The sequence below is a fragment of the Schistocerca nitens genome, chromosome 5 (assembly GCF_023898315.1).
Source record: "Schistocerca nitens isolate TAMUIC-IGC-003100 chromosome 5, iqSchNite1.1, whole genome shotgun sequence".
NCBI classification, from domain to species: domain Eukaryota; kingdom Metazoa; phylum Arthropoda; class Insecta; order Orthoptera; family Acrididae; genus Schistocerca; species Schistocerca nitens.
Window position 1 is genome coordinate 223,909,475 of NC_064618.1, and position 19,131 is coordinate 223,928,605.

Genomic DNA, 19,131 nt, shown 5'->3' on the forward strand with positions numbered 1-19,131 from the left:
GGAAGTTGAGTGTGATAGTAATGTTATCTGATCGCGTATAACACGTGCAGGTGAAACCAAGGTATAACTGTTGGATGTTTTACCGGCCACACGATTCCGCTGTGACTCTTTCAGAGTCCGGAATCAAATTTTCACTCTGCAACGGAGTGTGCACAGATACGAAACTTCCTGGCAGATTAAAACTGTGTGCCGGACCGAGACTCGAACTCAGGACGTTTGCCTTTCGCGGGTAAATGTTCTACCTACTGAGCTACCCAAGCACGACTCACGACCCGTACTCAAAGCTTTAAATTGGCCAGTACCTCATCTCCCACCTTCCAAATTTCACATAAGATCTCTTGCAGACTAGCACTCCTGGAAGAAAGGATACTGCGTCGGCAGAGCACTTGCCCGTGAAAGGCAAAGGTCCCGACTACGAGTCTCGGTCAAGTAAAATTATTTTCTGTCACTTCTACACCTACACTTACAGCTACATCAACACACTCTGCAAGCCACCGTACGGTGTGTGGCGGAGGGTATCCTGTACCACTACTACCCATTTACTTTCCTGCTCCACTAGCAAATAGAGCGAGGTTACGCGAAATATGTGTTGGTGGCAGTATAAACGTTCTGCAATCAGCTTCAAATGTCGGTTCTCTAAATTTTATCAATAGTTTTCCTCGAAAAGAACATTGCCTTCCCTCCAGGCATTCCCATTTGTGTTCCTGAAGCATTTCTGTAATACTTGCGTGTTGTTCGAACCTACTGGTAGCAAATCTTACAGCTTTCATCTCTGGCTACTATTTGTTAATGTGAAAATTATCGCCGGCCGCTGTGGCCGAGCAGTTCTAGGCGCTTCAGCCCGGAACCGTGCTGCTGCTACGGTCGCAGGTTCGAATCCTGTCTCGGGCATGGATGTGTGTGATGTCCTTAAGTAGTTCTATGTCTAGGGGACTGATGACCTCAGATGTTAAGTCCCATAGTGCTTAGAGCCATTTGAACCATTTTGAAAATTATTAATTTTCTCTGTCGTTAGAATTCCACGTTACACTCGATTTCCGGTATAAACTGTATGGGCAAGTCAGTTCAAAGGTTGGAAGAAGGTAACGTCATTTTGGAGAGGAGCATGCGTAGTAACTCACTTCTGTGTTCAACCATGGGTAAGCTTTATTTAGAGATTATTTTCTGTCTTTGTTCTTACCAGTACTGGTGTTTTAGTGGTGTAAATATCGTGCCGAAAGTTGTGTTGCAGACCGTCACTCTCTGCTCAGGAAAGCATATTTGCGTCGATCATCTGGGAGCCTAAATAGGTACTGCCGCGCGGGATTAGCCGAGCGGTCTTAGGCGCTGCAGTCATGGGCTATGCGGCTGGTCCCGGCGGAGGTTCGAGTCCTCCCACGGGCATGGGTGTGTGTGTTTGTCCTTAGGATAATTTAGATTAAGTAGTGTGTAAGCTTAGGGACTGATGACCTTAGTAGTTAAGTCCCGTAAGAACACACACATTTGAACATTTTCTAAATAGGTGCTGGTTGATGGCTCAAAATGTCTCACATCAACCGATCCTTTCTTTCCTTCAAGTTGTGCCATAAATTTCTTTTCTCCGCATTTCGATTCGGTGCCTCATCAGTTTTTCGATCTACTGATCACATCTTCAGCATTCTTCTACAACACCGTATTTCGAATACTTCTGTTCTCTTGCGTGGGCTATTTATTATACACGTTACACTACCATATAAGCTTATACATCGTACAAATAGATTCAGAAAAGACTTTCCAACATTTAAATTAAATTCGAAGTTAACAAAGTCATCTTTTTCAGAAATACTTTCCCTACTACAGCAGTCTGCGTTTTAGACCCCCTCTTTTCTCCATCACCAGTTACTTTGCTACCAAAATAATAAAATTCCTCTGTTACTTTTAGCGTCTCGTTTCTTAATCAGTTTCCTCAACATCGTCTGACTTAATTCGACTACATTCCACTATCTTTTTCTGTACTTTGGTTTATATTCACCTTATCACCTCTTTTCAGCTGTTCTCTGACTGAATGACGTCACTGACAAACCTCCAACATTTTATTTCTTCTCCTTGAACTTTCATCCAATTTCCATATTCCTCTTTGGTTTCCTTCACTGCTTCCTCAGTGTATGATTGAAAATATCGAGGGTAGCCTACAGCTCTGTATCACCGCCAAACAAACGAAAAGAGCCCTGTAGGCGCGTGGCCCATCCGAGTGGCCCGCACGCGACTGCGCCGTGCGAGAGGGAGTGCGAGTACACTTCACGTAGCTTGGCGGAAGTTGCCGAAGATGACCGATGCTGCCTCGCCTGATGACACAGCCGAAAGAGCGCTGTCCACGGCCACGCGGATGTCACGTGCTCGCGCTCACTTGCACACGAGCTGTGAATTTGCAGTGCGCGCATGCGCGACGTGCTTCCCGTACTGCACCTACCTCTTTCCCGTCACCGCTGATAACATTAACGACTGTAACCAGCCCTCTTGGTTCATCTGCTCGATTTCTGCACGGGAGCCTGCCGTGTAACTAGAGTGAACTTTCGTTGTTAATTACATACAAATTTGACAGATATAGTCACTTGTCACGTTCTACAACGTAAATCTTCAGTCCAAAATACATCTGATCGTCAGTGCCATTTTAGCTGCAGACAGAATGCGAGCATTATTTTATGAGCTATTCTTTGACACAAATTTACAGTTCCACAGCGAAATTAGTGACCCTCAGTGACATTCAATGTTCGATCTTCACTGTCTCTTTAAATTCCATTATACGTAATCAAAATCGCTGTAGTAATAACGTTCAAATCTCAAGTATGCAGGATACACTTTCTCCCAAGAAAAGATAGGGAATGGAGAGCTAAACAGGAATTCTAATTCGAAATGCGTTAAAACGCTTGCCGGGCCTATTAGTGCCGCTACGTTGTGACGAATCTGCGACGTATCGATGTCCGCTCACCTGTTGCCTCGTGCTCAGCACGTGCAAAATGTGGGTTCGCCACATAGATGCAGCGCTCTACAAACCACCGGTTCCAGTTCACACCCTAGGATTTTTATAAATGTAATCCTGTTTCAGTAAAAGTTACATGTAAGCTTTTGCTCCGTGTGTTTTACCTCTGCTATCTTTAGAATTTCAAAGTGTGTGTTATCATATATTCGCATCTAATGCTGTTGGACAAACCATTAATTTCCAATACGAACAATAACGTTCCTATTACAGAGATACACCACACGTTACTTTAGTGTCTATAGATGACTCTCAAATGGTTCAAATGGCTCTGAGCACTATGGGACTTAACATCTGAGGTCATCCGTCCCCTAGAACTTAGAACTACTTAAACCTAACTAACCTAAGGACATCACACACATCCATGTCCGAGGCAGGATTCAAATCTGCGACCGTAGCGGTTGCGCGGTTCCAGACTGAGGCGCCTAGAACCGCTCGGCCACTGCGGCCGGAAGATGGCTCTCCAACCAGGAAACGTGCTATGTCCTACCCGATCCCGCCCATAATTTAAAACTGTGCACTTCACAAAACGAAAATACGTAGTACAGCACGAAAAAAAGTGAGTCAATGACAACCGGGACCCAGGGTGTCAACATACGAAGGAGATAGCTTACAGGACACTCGTGTGACTATCCTAAAATATTGTTGAAGTATTTGGGATCTTTAACGAATAACACTAAGAGACGATATTGCACGTATCCTAAGAAGAGCAACACGAATGTCCATTCAGTTCGATTGACACATGAGAGAACGGCACAGACACACTGAAAAACGAGAAATGGCAGACAGACGCCTGAAGAAAGACGCCAATGTTGCGAAAGCCTTCCTACAAAGTTTTACGAATAAGTATTAAGTGAGGAGTGTGGGCTAGTGCAGCAACCCTCTAGTCCCCAGCTCGTGGTCTAATGGGTAGCGTTGCTCCCTCTGGATCACGGGATCCGGGGATCGATTCCCGGCCCAGTTGGGGGTTTTCTCCGCCCAGGGACTGGGTGTTTGTGTTGACCTCATCATTTCATCGCCATTCGGGAAGGTAGCGAGGCTGTACAATGAAATGATTGGGAGTTTTACGGGCGTTGGTAACCGCACGGTTGAACGCCCCACAAACGCTCGTGTGTTGCATGCTTTTGTAAGCAAGGTAGCCGAAGTGTTTGGAGAGGCACTGTGAAGCAAGTAAAGTAAAATAAACACCACGAGCTGGGGACTAGAGGGTTGCTGCACTAGCCCAGACTCCTCACTTAATACTTATTCGTAAAACTTTGTAGGAAGGCTTTCGCAACATTGGCGTCTTTCTTCAGGCGTCTGTCTGCCATTTCCGACTGGCCGCCTGCTGACTAAAAGGCAGAACGAGGAACGATCTATGATCGTTGACATGGGATCGGGATATTGCGAATCCGTCTGACCGTTGTTGTCAGTAGATGAATCCTGATGATGCCGCTACTTCTTTATTCAAGCAGCTCCTCATCTGGCCTCACATTTTCCGAGTGGACCCCGTACCAGACGTCGCTATGTCAGAAGAAAGCTGAGGTGCTACCGGGAATTGAACACCGGTCTTTCCGTGCCGGTAGCAGCGACGCTAGCCGTTCGGATATGGAGGCGGTCGGAGGCAAGCTATCGAAGGGGAAGCGGGAAAACGTTTCCGCCAAGTCACAACATCGACGAAAGTATGTGTTGAGATCATGACAGATGGTCGTTGAATACGATTGTGAAGAAAAGTAAGACGCCAGCAGCTGCAAAAGTTACTGCTGGTCTGAATGTCCTACTCCTGAGCCCTGTCAGCATCAAAACAACACGAAGGCAGCTCCATAACCAGCGAGCTGAAATTCCAGAACTACGCATCACTGATGCAAATGCCTCTGACAGGAAAATGTGGTGCAGACGTCGTTAAAAAATCGACTGTGGAGAAATGGAAGAATGTCATTTGGTCGGACGAGTCTTGTTTCATACTGTTTCCCACTTCTGGACAAGTTTACGTTCCAAGAGTGAAACATGGTGGCGGTTCGGTGGTGGTTTTGGCAGCCATATCCTGGTATTACCGTGGTTACTCTGCAATGTCGCATTTCTGCCAGGAAGTATATGACCATTCTGGCGGAACGGGCCCATCGTAGGCTACAAAGTTTGCTCCCCAGTGGTGACGCTAAGAGGTTAGGGCCCCTGTAAACAGTTGACGTCGTCCAGGTAGGTTTTGTCAATACGACGATGAAATGTAACATCTCCCCTAGCCACGACAGCATATCTGAGTATTACTGAGGCTTTGTGGTCTACTTTGGAGAGAAGGTTGCTTGTTTGCTATCCAGCTCCGTCATAGTTACTTGAACTTGCCACTGTTTTGCAGGAAGAATGGTATAAGAGTCTCCTGGAATCCATGCAGGACCTGGACTCATCCATTCCTAGAGGACTGGAAGTTGTTTTGAACGCCAAACGTTTTCCTGCACCGTGTTAGGCTTGATAAAGTGTTGTGTTTTTGGTGCGTCCACATTTCTACCCACCTCTGTACAGCGTCGTAGGAGGGCAGGGAAATGAGTATCTGCTTGTAAAGGTGTGTCCAGTTTTTACTGCTGATCTGGCGAGAGGCAAGAAGCCGCGAGTGAGGTTGCACTAGCGCCGCCGCGTCCCGTCAGCCATTACGCTCGGAGCGTGCTGAGGCCTTCCTGCCAAGGTCTCCCCGGCGAGGCCTTGGGATCTGTTCACGCCACGGACGGCGCGCTCAGATACGGGCTCGCTCAAGCTTCCCGTGCTAGTTGCCGCCGCCTTTAAATAATCTCCACCCCGTTCCCATGCTCTGCTGGTGTGTTGTGGCCAATAACATCGCAGCAACATCGAAATTAAATACCACTGTTTTGTTCAGTCACCTCCTAAGTGAAACATCCTGTCTTTGCACTCCCCGCCGGATACTTTTGCTTAATGCAGTCGTAATGGGAACATTTACAAAGAAATAATTAGAAAGTGAGGAGCTGAGAAGATGGAAAGAGAGGGGGAAGGATGAGAGAGTGGGGAAGTACAGCGAGATGGGCAGGGAAAGTTACTAAAACGAGAAATTCATAATATTTAAGCCCTAAGTGTTTCATATAAACTACTCCGTTCCTTTTTGCAGGGCACTATTTTCGCCTTTGATTGTCATTTTAATTCCAATCATCACAGCCGGAGTTTCGACAGTGGGGTCATTTTAAAGTGCAAGATTTCTTATCTACTCCTGTTTAAAAATACTTAAACGTGTTTTGGTATGCATAAACATTTCAGGACATGGTCATACAGAGTGCAAATAATGGATTCCAATATCACTTTCATACTACCTTTACAAATCTCCGTGTATGCATTCGTTTTATTACAGCAGCTGACACAGTTGGCGTGGGCAGTGCGTACTGTTGTGTACAAATTCACATCATAACATTTTCACACATTTGTGTTGCACGTATCGTACAGATGTACCTTCACATTGTATTCCTCTACTCTCTTTCGCGAAAGAACTGGGACAAGGACAGTGAAAGCTCAGATCTAAGAAGGAAACTTCTGCGCCAGCCCACAAAGAGTTTTTGGCTTTGAGGACACAGGAATTTGAAGAATCCTGTGAAATGCCCTTGTTCCTTCGTCTAATATTTAGAGTGCACTGCAGGTTTAGCAGCAGCAGAGGGGTATTTCAGACTTTTCCCAAAGTCATCGTTCAGGAAAGGGATGCGAAAGTGCTGGAAGTTGGACAAACAGTACATGACCCAGGATGATATCAGGTCGAAAAACGAGGACATATTTGAACTAACAGCGCAGTATTTTATTTCCAACCGGATAACAATTTCCTTTGCCCATATAAGTACGCAGCCCGTACGCTGCTCAGTGGAACTGTACACAACTATACTATGACAACTCAACTATGGCAGCGAGTTGACTAGGTAGTTAGAACTAATCAGTGTTAACCACAAGAGGCAAAGCCAAAGTTCACACGCTTAGGATCGAATTCACGTTGCCGGCCGGTGTGGCCGAGCGGGTTCTAGGCGCTTCGCTTTTGAACCGCGCGACCGCTACGGTCGCAGGTTCGAATCCTGCCTCGGGCATGGATGTGTGTGTTGTCCTTAGGTTAGTTAGGTTTAAGTAGTTCTAAGTTCTAGGGGACGGATGACCTCAGATGTTAAGTCCCATAGTGCTCAGAGCCATTTGAACCATTTGAATTCTTGTTTCTATTGGTGACGAATTTCAATAACATTCGTTATATTTCGGTCGTTGACTTCGAAGAAACGTAAAATATGTTTTAGGACGAGTGTTTCTGTGTACTTGTGTCGAGAGGGAGAAGCAGAGTTTGACGCACTATCGTCGTAATCCTTCAGACAGAAAGTAAAATTTCGGATAATTTACAATCCCAGCTCTGCCAAAGCGAAAAATTCTAAAGTGAAATGTAACAAAATTACCCTGCACTATGAGTTTAGTAATTTTAATAGCTTCGCGTTAGATTACAAATATCTTTTTTATTATTTCTGTGGTGTCTTTAGCATAGCAATCTTTTCACCTTTTTCTTTAAACAGTTTACGCATAGTAGGTACTTTGATTTTTTTTTATTGTCTTTAACGCGTGTCTACCGTCTGATTTAAATTTCCAGTGTTCACTAACATACATCCGAATAACCACACACATTCAGATGACGTTTGCTTTTTTTGGCAATAGAAAGCGCTTTCCTTCGTTCTGGCGCGATCTCTTCAGTCGTTAAAACTTTTTTCAGTTTGCACTTTAATTTAGCTGTTTCGACCGGTTTGTATTAGCAATTAAGTTTCCACAAAATCTGTAGGTACTTCTCATCACATAGTAATGAACAAGTAGTTGCGAAATTCAGCAACGCCGCAAGCAAGTACAGTGCGATAAGACGCAGGGAAGGAGCTTCATTTCTAACAAAACATAACTTGCGAAAAGCCGGCCGGAGTGGCCGAGCGGTTAAAGGCGCTACAGTCTGGAACCGCACGACCGCTACGGTCGCAGGTTCGAATCCTGCCTCGGGCATGGATGTGTGTGATGTCTTTAGGTTAGTTAGGTTTAAGTAGTTCTAAGTTCTTGGGGACTTATGACCACAGCAGTTGAGTCCCATAGTGCTCAGAGCCATTTGAACCCATTTAACTTGCGAAAAAAATATACACAGATTCCTGTCTCAGCGACTGCGTTACCAATTAAATCTTCTTGGCGCTCTTTAGCTAATACGTCGTCATAATTAGGGATACTACGTTACAGGATCGCCAGTTGCTTATCTTCTTCACTTCACGGATCGACATCTGAAGCCTGCCCCTTCTTTACAAATCGGTTTCTTTTGGTAAGTGTTCAACCTAGTGCTGATTTCTTGATTACAATGCAGCGACCAGTTTTCATTCTTTCGGGGGTACACAACGAAAGTTATTGTTCGAAAGAAACAATTATCCTCAGTATATGTTCTTGTAGTGCGCGTGACAGCATTTCGCAGTACGTATTCCAATACTACAGTACCGAAAACAAATATCTGTTTTTCCCAGGTGTCTGCTTTCACGAAGAGTAAAACAAGGAATTCTGTCGCAGGTTTGGGGAACAACATCCGAAAACTGCAAATTAGTTTACCACCAGATGAAGTCCTCTATATACCTCACCCTATCGTGATTACATCAGTAGTCGGCGTCGTCTTCGTCGCTGTCGAGGTTATTGCTGTGCAGTCGCCATCAGACAGACATTTTTTTTTTTCGCGGCATTCTCACGGCCATGACAGCATTTCGCGTTATTCGCCGGATGCGTGTGAACACTGCTGCTGGGAAACACAATGGGACAAATAGCAGGAAACGTTTTGTCTTGCGCTGAGTGACGCGGGAATCGTCGTCCACAGAGCCATGCTGACTGCAAACTGTCACCTCAGAGGCGCCGTCCTTCAGCTCGCTGCCGTGCAAAACACCTCAAGCACATGTTCCCTTTTATATTCCAAATACACGAGCGCTCTCTTTTCTCCTGTACTGTGCGAACTTGGATGCAGATTGCGCTCTGATGATTTCTCTGAGTCCAGCACATCCTAAACGTTAGCATTTCTACTTTGGGCGTGTGCCTGATCTCGCAGTCATTCGCAAGTAGCCTTCAAGAATGAGATTTTCACTCTGCAGCGGAGTGTGCGCTGATATGAAACTTCCTGGCAGATTGAAACTGTGTGCACCGACCGAGACTCGAACTCGGGACCTTTGCCTTTCGCGGGCAAGTGCTCTACCAACTGAGCTACCGAAGCACGACTCACGCCCGGCCCTCACAGCTTTACTTTTGCCAGTATCTCGTCTCCTACCTTCCAAACTTTACAGAAGCTCTCCTGCGAACCTGCAGAACTAGCACTCCTGAAAGAAAGGATATTGCGGAGACACGGCTTAGCCACAGCCTGGGGGATGTTTCCAGAATGAGATTTTCACTCTGCAGCGGAGTGTGCGCTGATATGAAACTTCCTGGCAGATTAAAACTGTGTGCACCGACCGAGACTCGAACTCGGGACCTTTGCCTTTCGCGGGTAGGAGACGAGATACTGGCAAAAGTAAAGCTGTGAGGGCCGGGCGTGAGTCGTGCTTCGGTAGCTCAGTTGGTAGAGCACTTGCCCGCGAAAGGCAAAGGTCCCGAGTTCGAGTCTCGGTCGGTGCACACAGTTTTAATCTGCCTGGAAGTTTCAGCCTTCAAGAAAGTTGCAGGCAGCTTTGGAGGTCATTTAGTTAAATCACTGCAGAGCATCTAAGATTTACGTTTAACAGTGGGTCGCAGCCTCACTTACAAAAGCACTGCATAAAGGCCAAACAGGAAGTGTCGGCTAGAAATAACATCCATCGCAAATTGATTGGAACCAATTGGGTTTCACGACCAGAGCGGTTGGGAACTACTGACTTCGTGCTAATCTGTCGCAGAGTAAGCTCGCCCTGTTTGGTACAGATCCAGTCATGCTAAGGAAGTTGACCCTTCTTTGAATGAAACATGTAGACTCGTTACTGGTTTACTAAGACCAACACCACATGATAAAGTTTACTTCGCTCCACCAGATATCAGACGTCCATGAACGAGAAATCTAAAACACGTGTCTCACAAGGGTACCCATTGTATCGATATCAACCTTCCCATAAACGACTGAGGTCTAGAAGGAGTCTCCTCCATAAAACCTAAACTCTAAACGAACCTCGTGAGACTGAAACGTTAAGATTATGAAGGTCGAGAAACACTCAACTTGCTGGTTGGAAGCAACCAATCGAATGTCTCCGCCCCTACCCCCTCCCCCCTCCTCCTAGCATATGAGGGACACTAGTCTACCCGGAAATCCTTAAACAGACTTCGTAAATTCATATTGGTGCTGACAAATCCAAAATGAGTATGTTATAAAGGGGTACACCTGGCCTATCTAGGCTCTGCGAATGTAGCGAAGATTAAACTGCTGTCCACTTCGTGAACTCAGGCAATTATCCTCTGAGATTCACAATGGAGGATTGGATGGCACGACATCTAATTCCCGTGACTTAGTAAAATTCTGAGAAGACACTATTAGATATGTTTTAATTATCACTGTATAATGCAGATTTTATTTTCATTATTGTTTGCTTCTAGTACGAATAAGTAAGTTAATTAACGTTGTTGCTACGGATGCGCAGAGTAATATGTCTCGCCAACAGATGCTCCAAATGAACAAATCAAATGGCTCTGAGCACTATGGGACTCAACTGCTGAGGTCATTAGTCCCCTAGAACTTAGAACTAGTTAAACCTAACTAACCTAAGGACATCACAAACATCCATGCCCGAGGCAGGATTCGAACCTGCGACCGTAGCGGTCTCGCGGTTCCAGGCTGCAGCGCCTTTAACCGCACGGCCACTTCGGCCGGCCTCCAAATGAACAAGCGTTAATACAGTATAGTATGACATCGCGATAAGAAGCGAGTACCATTAGTGCTAAAAGGGAACAGGCTGTCTCTTCACGAGCCTGTTGTAATTTTAATGATTAATGATTAATAAAAACCACCTCAGCTACATTTTTACGCATTTATTGTGTTACTACCGGTTTCGTTTATTGCAATATCTTTAGGTTACTTAGTTGTGCTGAAGGAAGAAATAGATCGTTTTCTCGTACACAATGTAAAGGACAGCATCCAAGAACCACTGATCATAAAATATTCTGTCTGCCCTCTTCGCCCCCCCCTCCCCCCTCCCCCTTCCCGCGGGGGACAGTACTGTGCTGTCAGTACAAAATCAGTAACAGCAGAATGGGTCGGTCAGGGGGGCTGAGTGACTTCAAACGTAGACTAGTTGTTGGTTGTCACTTGAGTAACAAATAATAGAAATTCAACATTTCTAAGAGTGCCAAATCCGACGTGATGTCATTTTTAAGTGATAACGCGAAGGAACAACCACAGCTAAACCCAGACATACGTCGATTACCCACGGACAGGGATCGTCGAATACTGTGAAGTGTGGTTGTGAAAAATTCTCATTAAATCAGCAGCAGGATTTACTCGTCAGTTCCAAAGTGCTACCAACAGTCTAGCTAGCGCAGCGCGTAGGAAGTTGGAAGTTAAGGGGTCCACACCGTGGTTCAGGTCGAAAAAAATAGATTTTCCGGTGTTCATCATATTTCGATAGATTAAGGTTTTATTTAAGTACTCTGAAAAGGATTTTGCTGAAATTTTTTTTCGAGCATTTAAAGAACATTTTCCTACCACGAGTGTTTATGTGCCACGCCCTCTTTTCTGCACATATTTTAGATCTTTGTATCCCCTACATTGCACGTTAGGGATTTTGTTTTTACTCCCGAGTGTGTTGGCTATCCTTGGAATGCAACGGTCGGTATTCTTTTGTTTCTGCTGTTTGTAAACAACACGCTTTCAAACATGCGGTTATTTTTGTTCAAGTGTGATTGCGAGTAGTTGTTATAGAAAACTTGCAGGTATACTATGGGCAGGCAATTAGGAGAAATAAAGAAAATCTGGAGGCAATGAAGAGAGATGTTTGGGCCATATTCTTCCATAAGTCCTCTACTGATGATAAGCAATGTCATGGATTGTGTCCATCAGGAGAAAATTCGTGGTGCAAATACAATAGGGCTCAGGCAACTGGAGAATCTTATTCTCACCAGCATTCTCTTCCTGCTGCTGTTATTACAGCAATTAAATCTATTTTCAGAGACTTGGCTCATCCTGAACTAAGGAAATGTCTGCATGAGAAGACACGGAACCCAAATGTTTCAACAGCATAATTTGGAACCGCCTTCCTAAAACTATTTGTAGGCATGCATACAATGAAACTAGGAATTCATGATGCTGTTATTACATTCAATTGTGGTAATATTGGCAAGTGTACTGAAAAAGCTGGGAATTAATCCTGGTGAAAATATGATCACTGGGCTGCAACATTGCGATAAAATGAGGATAGCCGATGCAGACAGGTCTGCATCTAATATGACCAAGAAAGCAAGACAGACATCCAGGAAGGTGAAAAAGAAGCTGAAAGACCTGCTAGAGGCCAAAGAAGGGCCATTCATATGCAGCAGGACAAATTAACTGTAAGTAACAAATTTCAAAAGTTTTTTCTTTAAACGCAATTTCCCGCAAACTGAAATTTTCAATACATATACCCCATTATATCAGAAGCTATCATAGATAAATGAATGAAATTTTCAGAGACTCTGCATAACATAAAAAGCCACCTCTGGTACTACATTCATTAATATTCCCCCATTAGGAAGTTCACAAAAAATATTTTCTGCAGAAAAATCTTATTATTTTTTGTTAATAAATTTAAAAAAGTATTTCTTAAAAACTATAAAAATGGATAAAGACGATTTTAGTACAGTTGACTCTATTAGCATCATGTAACATACAGTAAAAATATTAAGGTCCTGCATCAAATAGTTTTTTTCAGAAATGGGTCAAATACTTGCCTAAATTAACATGGGTTAGATAGGCAGGGTGTGGTCCCCAAGAATGCTGTACAATGGACGAACAGGTCCTCGTAAGCCACACTTTTCTGTAGTCGGTATGACCGTGAACGAATGATTTGGAATGATAAGTCACGCTATACCGTATGTGGAACGGATGGAAAGGTTTGGATTTGGCTAATGTCTGGAGAACGTTGTCTGCCATGTGTAGTGCCAACACTGAAGTACAGAGGAGATATGGGTGTGATTTTCGTGGCTAGGCTATGGTCCCCTTGTTGCTCTTAAGAAGATGGTACATGCAGAAGGTTCAAAAATGGCTCTGAGCACTATGGGACTCAACTGCTGAGGTCATTAGTCCCCTAGAACTTAGAACTAGTTAAACCTAACTAACCTAAGGACATCACAAACATCCATGCCCGAGGCAGGATTCGAACCTGCGACCGTAGCGGTCTTGCGGTTCCAGACTGCAGCGCCTTTAACCGCACGGCCACTTCGGCCGGCTAACATGCAGAAGGATATGAACACATTTTACGGCACTATGTACTGTGTGCAGCACAGGATAAGTTCGAAGAAGGTGATTGATTGTATCAGAAAGAAAATGCATTAGGTCGTATTGCAGCATCTGCGAGGCAGTGGTCTGTGGACAATAACACCCCTGAAACAGACTGGCCTGCCCAGAGTTCCGACCTGAACGCAATGGAACACCCTTGCCATGAGTTAGAACGCCGTCTTCGTTCCATACCCCAGCGTCCAACAGCACAACTTTCTCTGCACGCAGCACTTTAGGAAGAATAGGGTGCCATTCCTCTATATCTCCAGAAAAGTTCAAGTCGCAGTGAATGTGTCTCTAGCAGAGTTAAAATCGTCAAAAAGGCGACGGGTGGTTTTAATGTCCACTAATAGGTGCTCGGCTACTTTTCCAGACATCGACCGAAAGGTCCTTGGTTTCTCAAGAAAATGCGGCGCAAACAGAAGAGCACTGGTGAAAACCGGCCACACGAAGACCAATACGAGGCTCTAGAAGTCCCAAATCTTCGGTGTAGCAGCGAAGAACGGATTCTTAAGTCCAACAAGCCACAGAAATGAAATTTCTAAGAAGTTGAAATGTTGTAGCATACAGGATCACATTCGCAATGTAGATATAAGAAGATATTTGAACAGTTTCTAAGTAACAAAAAATTGATAAATAGGCACAAATGGCTTAAGCCTATACCGACCGATAGGCTGAGAACTGGTGGACCAAAACTGTCGCGCAGGACAGTTGTCAATGTTCATGATAAATCCAGGTAAGTTAACAGTTGACGCAGGTCAGTCAGCAAAGAAAAGTACCTCTTTTAGACAGAAAAATAATCGAAGATTCCAGGTACTGAAAATGGTTCAGATGGCTCCAAGCACTATGGGACTTAACATCTGAGGTCATCAGTCCCCTAGACTCAGAACTACGTAGACCTAACTAACCTAAAGACATCACACACATCCATGCCCGAGGCAAGATTTGAACCCGCAACCCTAGCAGCCGCGTGGTTTCGGACTGAAGCGCCTAGAGCCGCTCGCTCACAGAGGCCGGCTCAGATACTGACGTTTGCGTAACTCCGTGTCACCGCCTATGTTCCATTTGCTGTCCTCCATCACCAAATAACCATGAGGAAGAACAACAGCATTCTGTCCCGTGGAGCGGACGTCTTTAGACATTAAAAGGACCATTATGGGTAAATGGCGTCGAGCACTTTTTTAATACCCGCTCCTGGTAGGCGTTACAGTCCTTCAGCCCCAGGAGGCTACAGACGGTGAAAGTCGGTTCTTCAAGAGCAACATATCACTCCCTCCTTCTCTAATTTCTTCGAATCGCCGACTTGAAGGCCACGTCTTCTATTGTCCCGCAGCTTCCTCCTGTCTTCTGCCAGATGTATTGTTAGTACCAAGGTTGTTCCAGTGACTTCCTTCATCATTGTCGTCCCTGTTTGTTTCAGGATCGCCTGGCCCTCTCGATTCCGCCCCTCCGCCCAAGAATTTATACTATTTCTGAGTAACTCCCTAGTAAATTGCATGATGAGAAAATGATCCACCGTCTTGTCCGTTTATTCGTATTACCGGTTCTGACTCTTTCCTGAGGTCATCTTCAGACCCAAATCTAATTACTGCGAGACTACAGTTTAACAAAGGCTCTGAATAAATACGATCCCGAATAAACACATAATGTGACTTTTTCACTGTATTAAAAGTGCTCGCTATGTCCTCTACTTTGTCTTCAAATATGATGATCCACAGTGACCTCGTACTGCCTTACGTTGAAACGAGCGAAGCTGAGCTGGAACTGGTGGTCCCGCTCAAGAGGATTAATTATGAATTTTAAAAGCGAGAAAATACAAGAAGTATCAGAATGTATCAGCTAAGTGCCGATAGCGTTTGCTACTGGCTTACTGCGTCTTGCGTGCGGAACGAAGGGGTAGGGAATGAGAGTGGTGAACAGTTCGCCAGTGACCATTTGCACCCGTTCAGGAAGCGACTGCAGTTCAGCGGGCGGAACACAACACGAGAGGACCGGTAACGAAGCAAGCGAGCACTTTCGAGGTTGAGTGGTTCGCACTGGAAGATTTCATTTACTACAGTGCAAAACAGTGGAAACAAAATTATCGGTTCAAAACCCCGTCTAGTCTTCTGCGAGTTGCCTAATCCCTTACGGCGAATGTCGGGATGTTTCCTTCGAAAGGGCGTGAACGACTTGCTTTCCCATCCATCCGTAATTCAATCTTGTACACCGTACCCAATGACTTCGTCGTCGGCGCGAGGTGAAAACCTAAGCTCCCTTCCTTTCCTTTCTCCCGCGTTTACGAACTGCAGTTTTACGAAAAAATGCAAACCAGGTCACTAACTAAACATAAACAACATAAGCCGAAAAAAGACAATTTATTGCCACGTGTATCTTCTTCTTCTTCTTCTTCTTCTTCTTCTCCTTCTTCTCCTTCTCCTCCGTCATCGTCGTCCTCGTCGCTTGGGCATACTGACAAGAAAACCTCCCCATCGCACCCCCGTCAGATTTAGTTATAAGTTGGCACAGTGGATAGGTCTTGATAAACTGAACACAGATCAATTGAGAAAACAGGAAGAAGTTGTGTGGAACTGTGAAAAAATAAGCAAAATATACAAACTGAGTAGTCCACGGGTCGCATAGGCAACATCATGGACAAAATGAGCTCAGGAGCGTCGTGGTCCCGTGGTAGCGTGAGCAGCTGCTGAACGAGAGGTCCTTGGTTCAAGTCTTCCCTCGAGTGAAAATTTTATTTTCTTTATTTTTGCATAGTTATTATCTGTCCGTTCGTTCATTGACGTCTTTGTTCACTATAATAAGTTTAGTGTCTGTGTTTTGCGACCGCACCGCAAAACCGTGCGATTAGTAGACGAAAGGACGTGCCTCTCCAATGGGAACCGAAGACATTTGATCGCAAGGTCATAGGTCAACCGATTCCTCCACAGGAAAACACATCTGATATATTCTATACGACACTGGTGACGGCATGTGCGTCACATGACAGGAATATGTTGTCGACCCACCTAACTTGTACACTTGGCGAAGGGGTAAAAAGATTCTTCTACCTTGCCCGATTTAGGTTTTCTTGTGGATGCGATAATCACTCCCAAAAAAGTGATGAAAGCATAAGAGTTTGTCACATAAACTGAAAATAAAAAATTAAAGTTTTCACTCGACGGTAGACTTGAACCTAGGACCTTTCGTTCCGCAACTGCTCACGTTACCACGAGACCACGGCGCTCCTGCGTTCTAAGTCTCCTTGACATTCCATATCTTCCCATGAACTACTCAGTTTGTATATTTTGCTTATTTTTTCACGCCCGGCCCTCACAGCTTCACTTTTGCCAGTATCTCGTCTCCTACCTTCCAAACTGCTTCCTGTTTTCTCAATTTATCTATTTTCAGTTTTTCAAGGTCTATCCACTGTGCCAACTTATAACTAAATCTGAGGGGGGTGCGATGGGGAGGTTCCCTTGTGAGGACCATGTGACTTTCTGATGGGTAAGGGACATTAAGAAAATTCCCTCGCGGATGGCTTGCCGGAAGCAAAGTCGGTCTTATGTTTTCTCTATTGGGATCTCCAGTTGTTCCAGACCGAGGCGACCCACTTGCCACTGTGTAGATTCTGTTGGTGAGTTTTTCGGGGTTCATGTGGGCCAGCGGGTCAAGTGTCTGTAGAAGGCCAATCGCCTTTTCCACACACGCGTGGCGATGCCCTCTTGGTGTTTGTGCAGCTCGTCGTTGTGCCAGATTCTGTGTGTGCCTTCCTCTTAGTTTTGCTGGTCCTACTATCCACCTCAGGATCTTTCTCTCTTTGATTTCCAGTTACCTGAGTGGGCCCCTTCTGGCCATTACGATGCATTCGTTATGTCAAGTCTAAATACAAGTTTCGCATTTTCTGTTGCACTTCAGCCAAATTCTACAGTTAAATGTGTCTCCGATATTCCTCGGTAATCCTCAGATCTTTCCCTCCAGCTGCTCCACCACTCACAGAACACAGGTAAATACCAGGTGTACAAGAATTCCCGTATAGATGGTGCTAGCTGTCAGTGTAGGGCCCGTGAGACTGCGTCTGCAGCGCCATCTGCTTTCTGTAAAGCTTGACGACGAGTGTCACACGCAGTAACCCAGTTTCCATACCTTGATATCTGTTTCAAACGCGTAAATACGTTGAGTTTTGTGTCTACGAACTACGATTAGCGGACAGCATTGGTTTTCTGGTACCATTTGAAGAAAACTGCTGCAGAATTGCATCGAATGCTTGTCGAAGCTTTCGGAGAACATACTCTTGGGAAAACACAGTATTTCGATTGGTTCAAACAATTTAAAAGTGATGATTTTGACGTGAGAAACGACGAGCGCGGGAAACCACCGAAAAAGTTCGAAGACAACGAATTGCAGGTGTTATTCATCAAGATGATACTCAAACTAACAGGAATTCGCGGAACAATTGAATGTGACACAGAAAGCCGTTTCTTTTCGGTTGAAAACTATGGGAAAAGTTCAGAAAGTGGGAAAATGGGTTACGTATGAGGTGAACGAAAGACAGCAAGCAGTTCGATAGACCACTTGTGAGAGTCGTTTCCCCATCAAATAGTGACAGGTGACGTAGATGTAAATGTCGTGTGACCAGGACCTGCTGTGGGGTAGACCGTTCGCCGGGTGCAAGTCTTTCGATTTGACGCCACTTCGGCGACTTGCGCGTCGATTGGGATGAAACGAGGACAACACAACACCCAGTCCCTGAGCGGAGAAAATCTCTGACCCAGCCGCGAATCGAACCCGGGCCCTTAGGATTGACCCTCTGTCACGCTGACCACTCAGCTACCGGGGCCGGACTTGACAGGTGATGAAAAGTGTATATATTTTGAGAATCCTAAGCGTCGTAAATCATGTGTGAATCCAGGCAAACCATCGACATCCACGTCAAGATCAAATCACTTTGGAAAGATGACAATGCTCTGTGTTTGGTGGGATCAGGAGGGTGTCACATATTATGAGCTATTAAAATCTGGTGAAACCGAGAACACTGATCGCTAACAACAGAAAATGATCGATTTAAATCGAGCATTACGTGAAATACGACCGTAGTATGGAAAAACGCAACACAAATTCACATTGCTCCATGAGAACGCCCCATCAGGGAAACGATCGAGGCGTTCAGTTGGGGAATACTAGGGCATGCGGCTTATTCTTCAGACTTGGCTTCTTCCGGTTATCATCTATTTGCATCACTGGGACACGCTTTCGCTGAACAACGCTTAAAATCATATGAAAATGTACGAAAATGGCTTCGCTGACTGCTTCGCTTCAAAAGATGAACGGTCTTTTTTTTTGCGTGGCATTCATAGCCTGCCGGAGACGTTGGGAGAAATGTATAATTAGCAGTGGAGATTATTTTCAATAAAATGTTGTTTAACAGTTTCAAACAACAGACGAATAATTATTGCAACAAAATTCCGGTTTCATGCTTTTGCACCTGGTAGTAAGTTACAACGACGAAAAACGCTGTTCAAGCAAATGCTCTGTTCGGTTTATACTCTGGCGAGCGTCGAAGTGGAGAGCGCGGTAATAATTAATTGAAAGAGAGAGAACTGAAGGACTATGAACGAGCAGCTAATGCCCGCTTAGCATTCACATCCGAGAGAATGCTCTCTTCGCTGACGATCGCTCTGGTGTAAAGCATTCTTCACAGAAAGCGGCATCCTCCCATGCTGTTTTTGTGAGACGAAGTGAA

General features: G+C 44.9%; 1 protein-coding gene and 2 non-coding genes across 3 annotated transcripts in view; 2 read left to right on the top strand and 1 right to left on the bottom strand.

Moving 5' to 3' along the window:
• The window catches only part of LOC126259739 (thyrotroph embryonic factor-like), a 641,028-nt gene that overhangs the window by 548,000 nt on the left and 73,897 nt on the right, over positions 1 to 19,131 (top strand). The window lies entirely within an intron of this gene.
• Trnas-cga (transfer RNA serine (anticodon CGA)) lies at positions 9,127 to 9,200 on the bottom strand. Its single transcript has one exon. It is a non-coding gene; the product is annotated as a tRNA-Ser (tRNA).
• Trnas-cga (transfer RNA serine (anticodon CGA)) lies at positions 9,525 to 9,598 on the top strand. The gene has a single exon. It is a non-coding gene; the product is annotated as a tRNA-Ser (tRNA).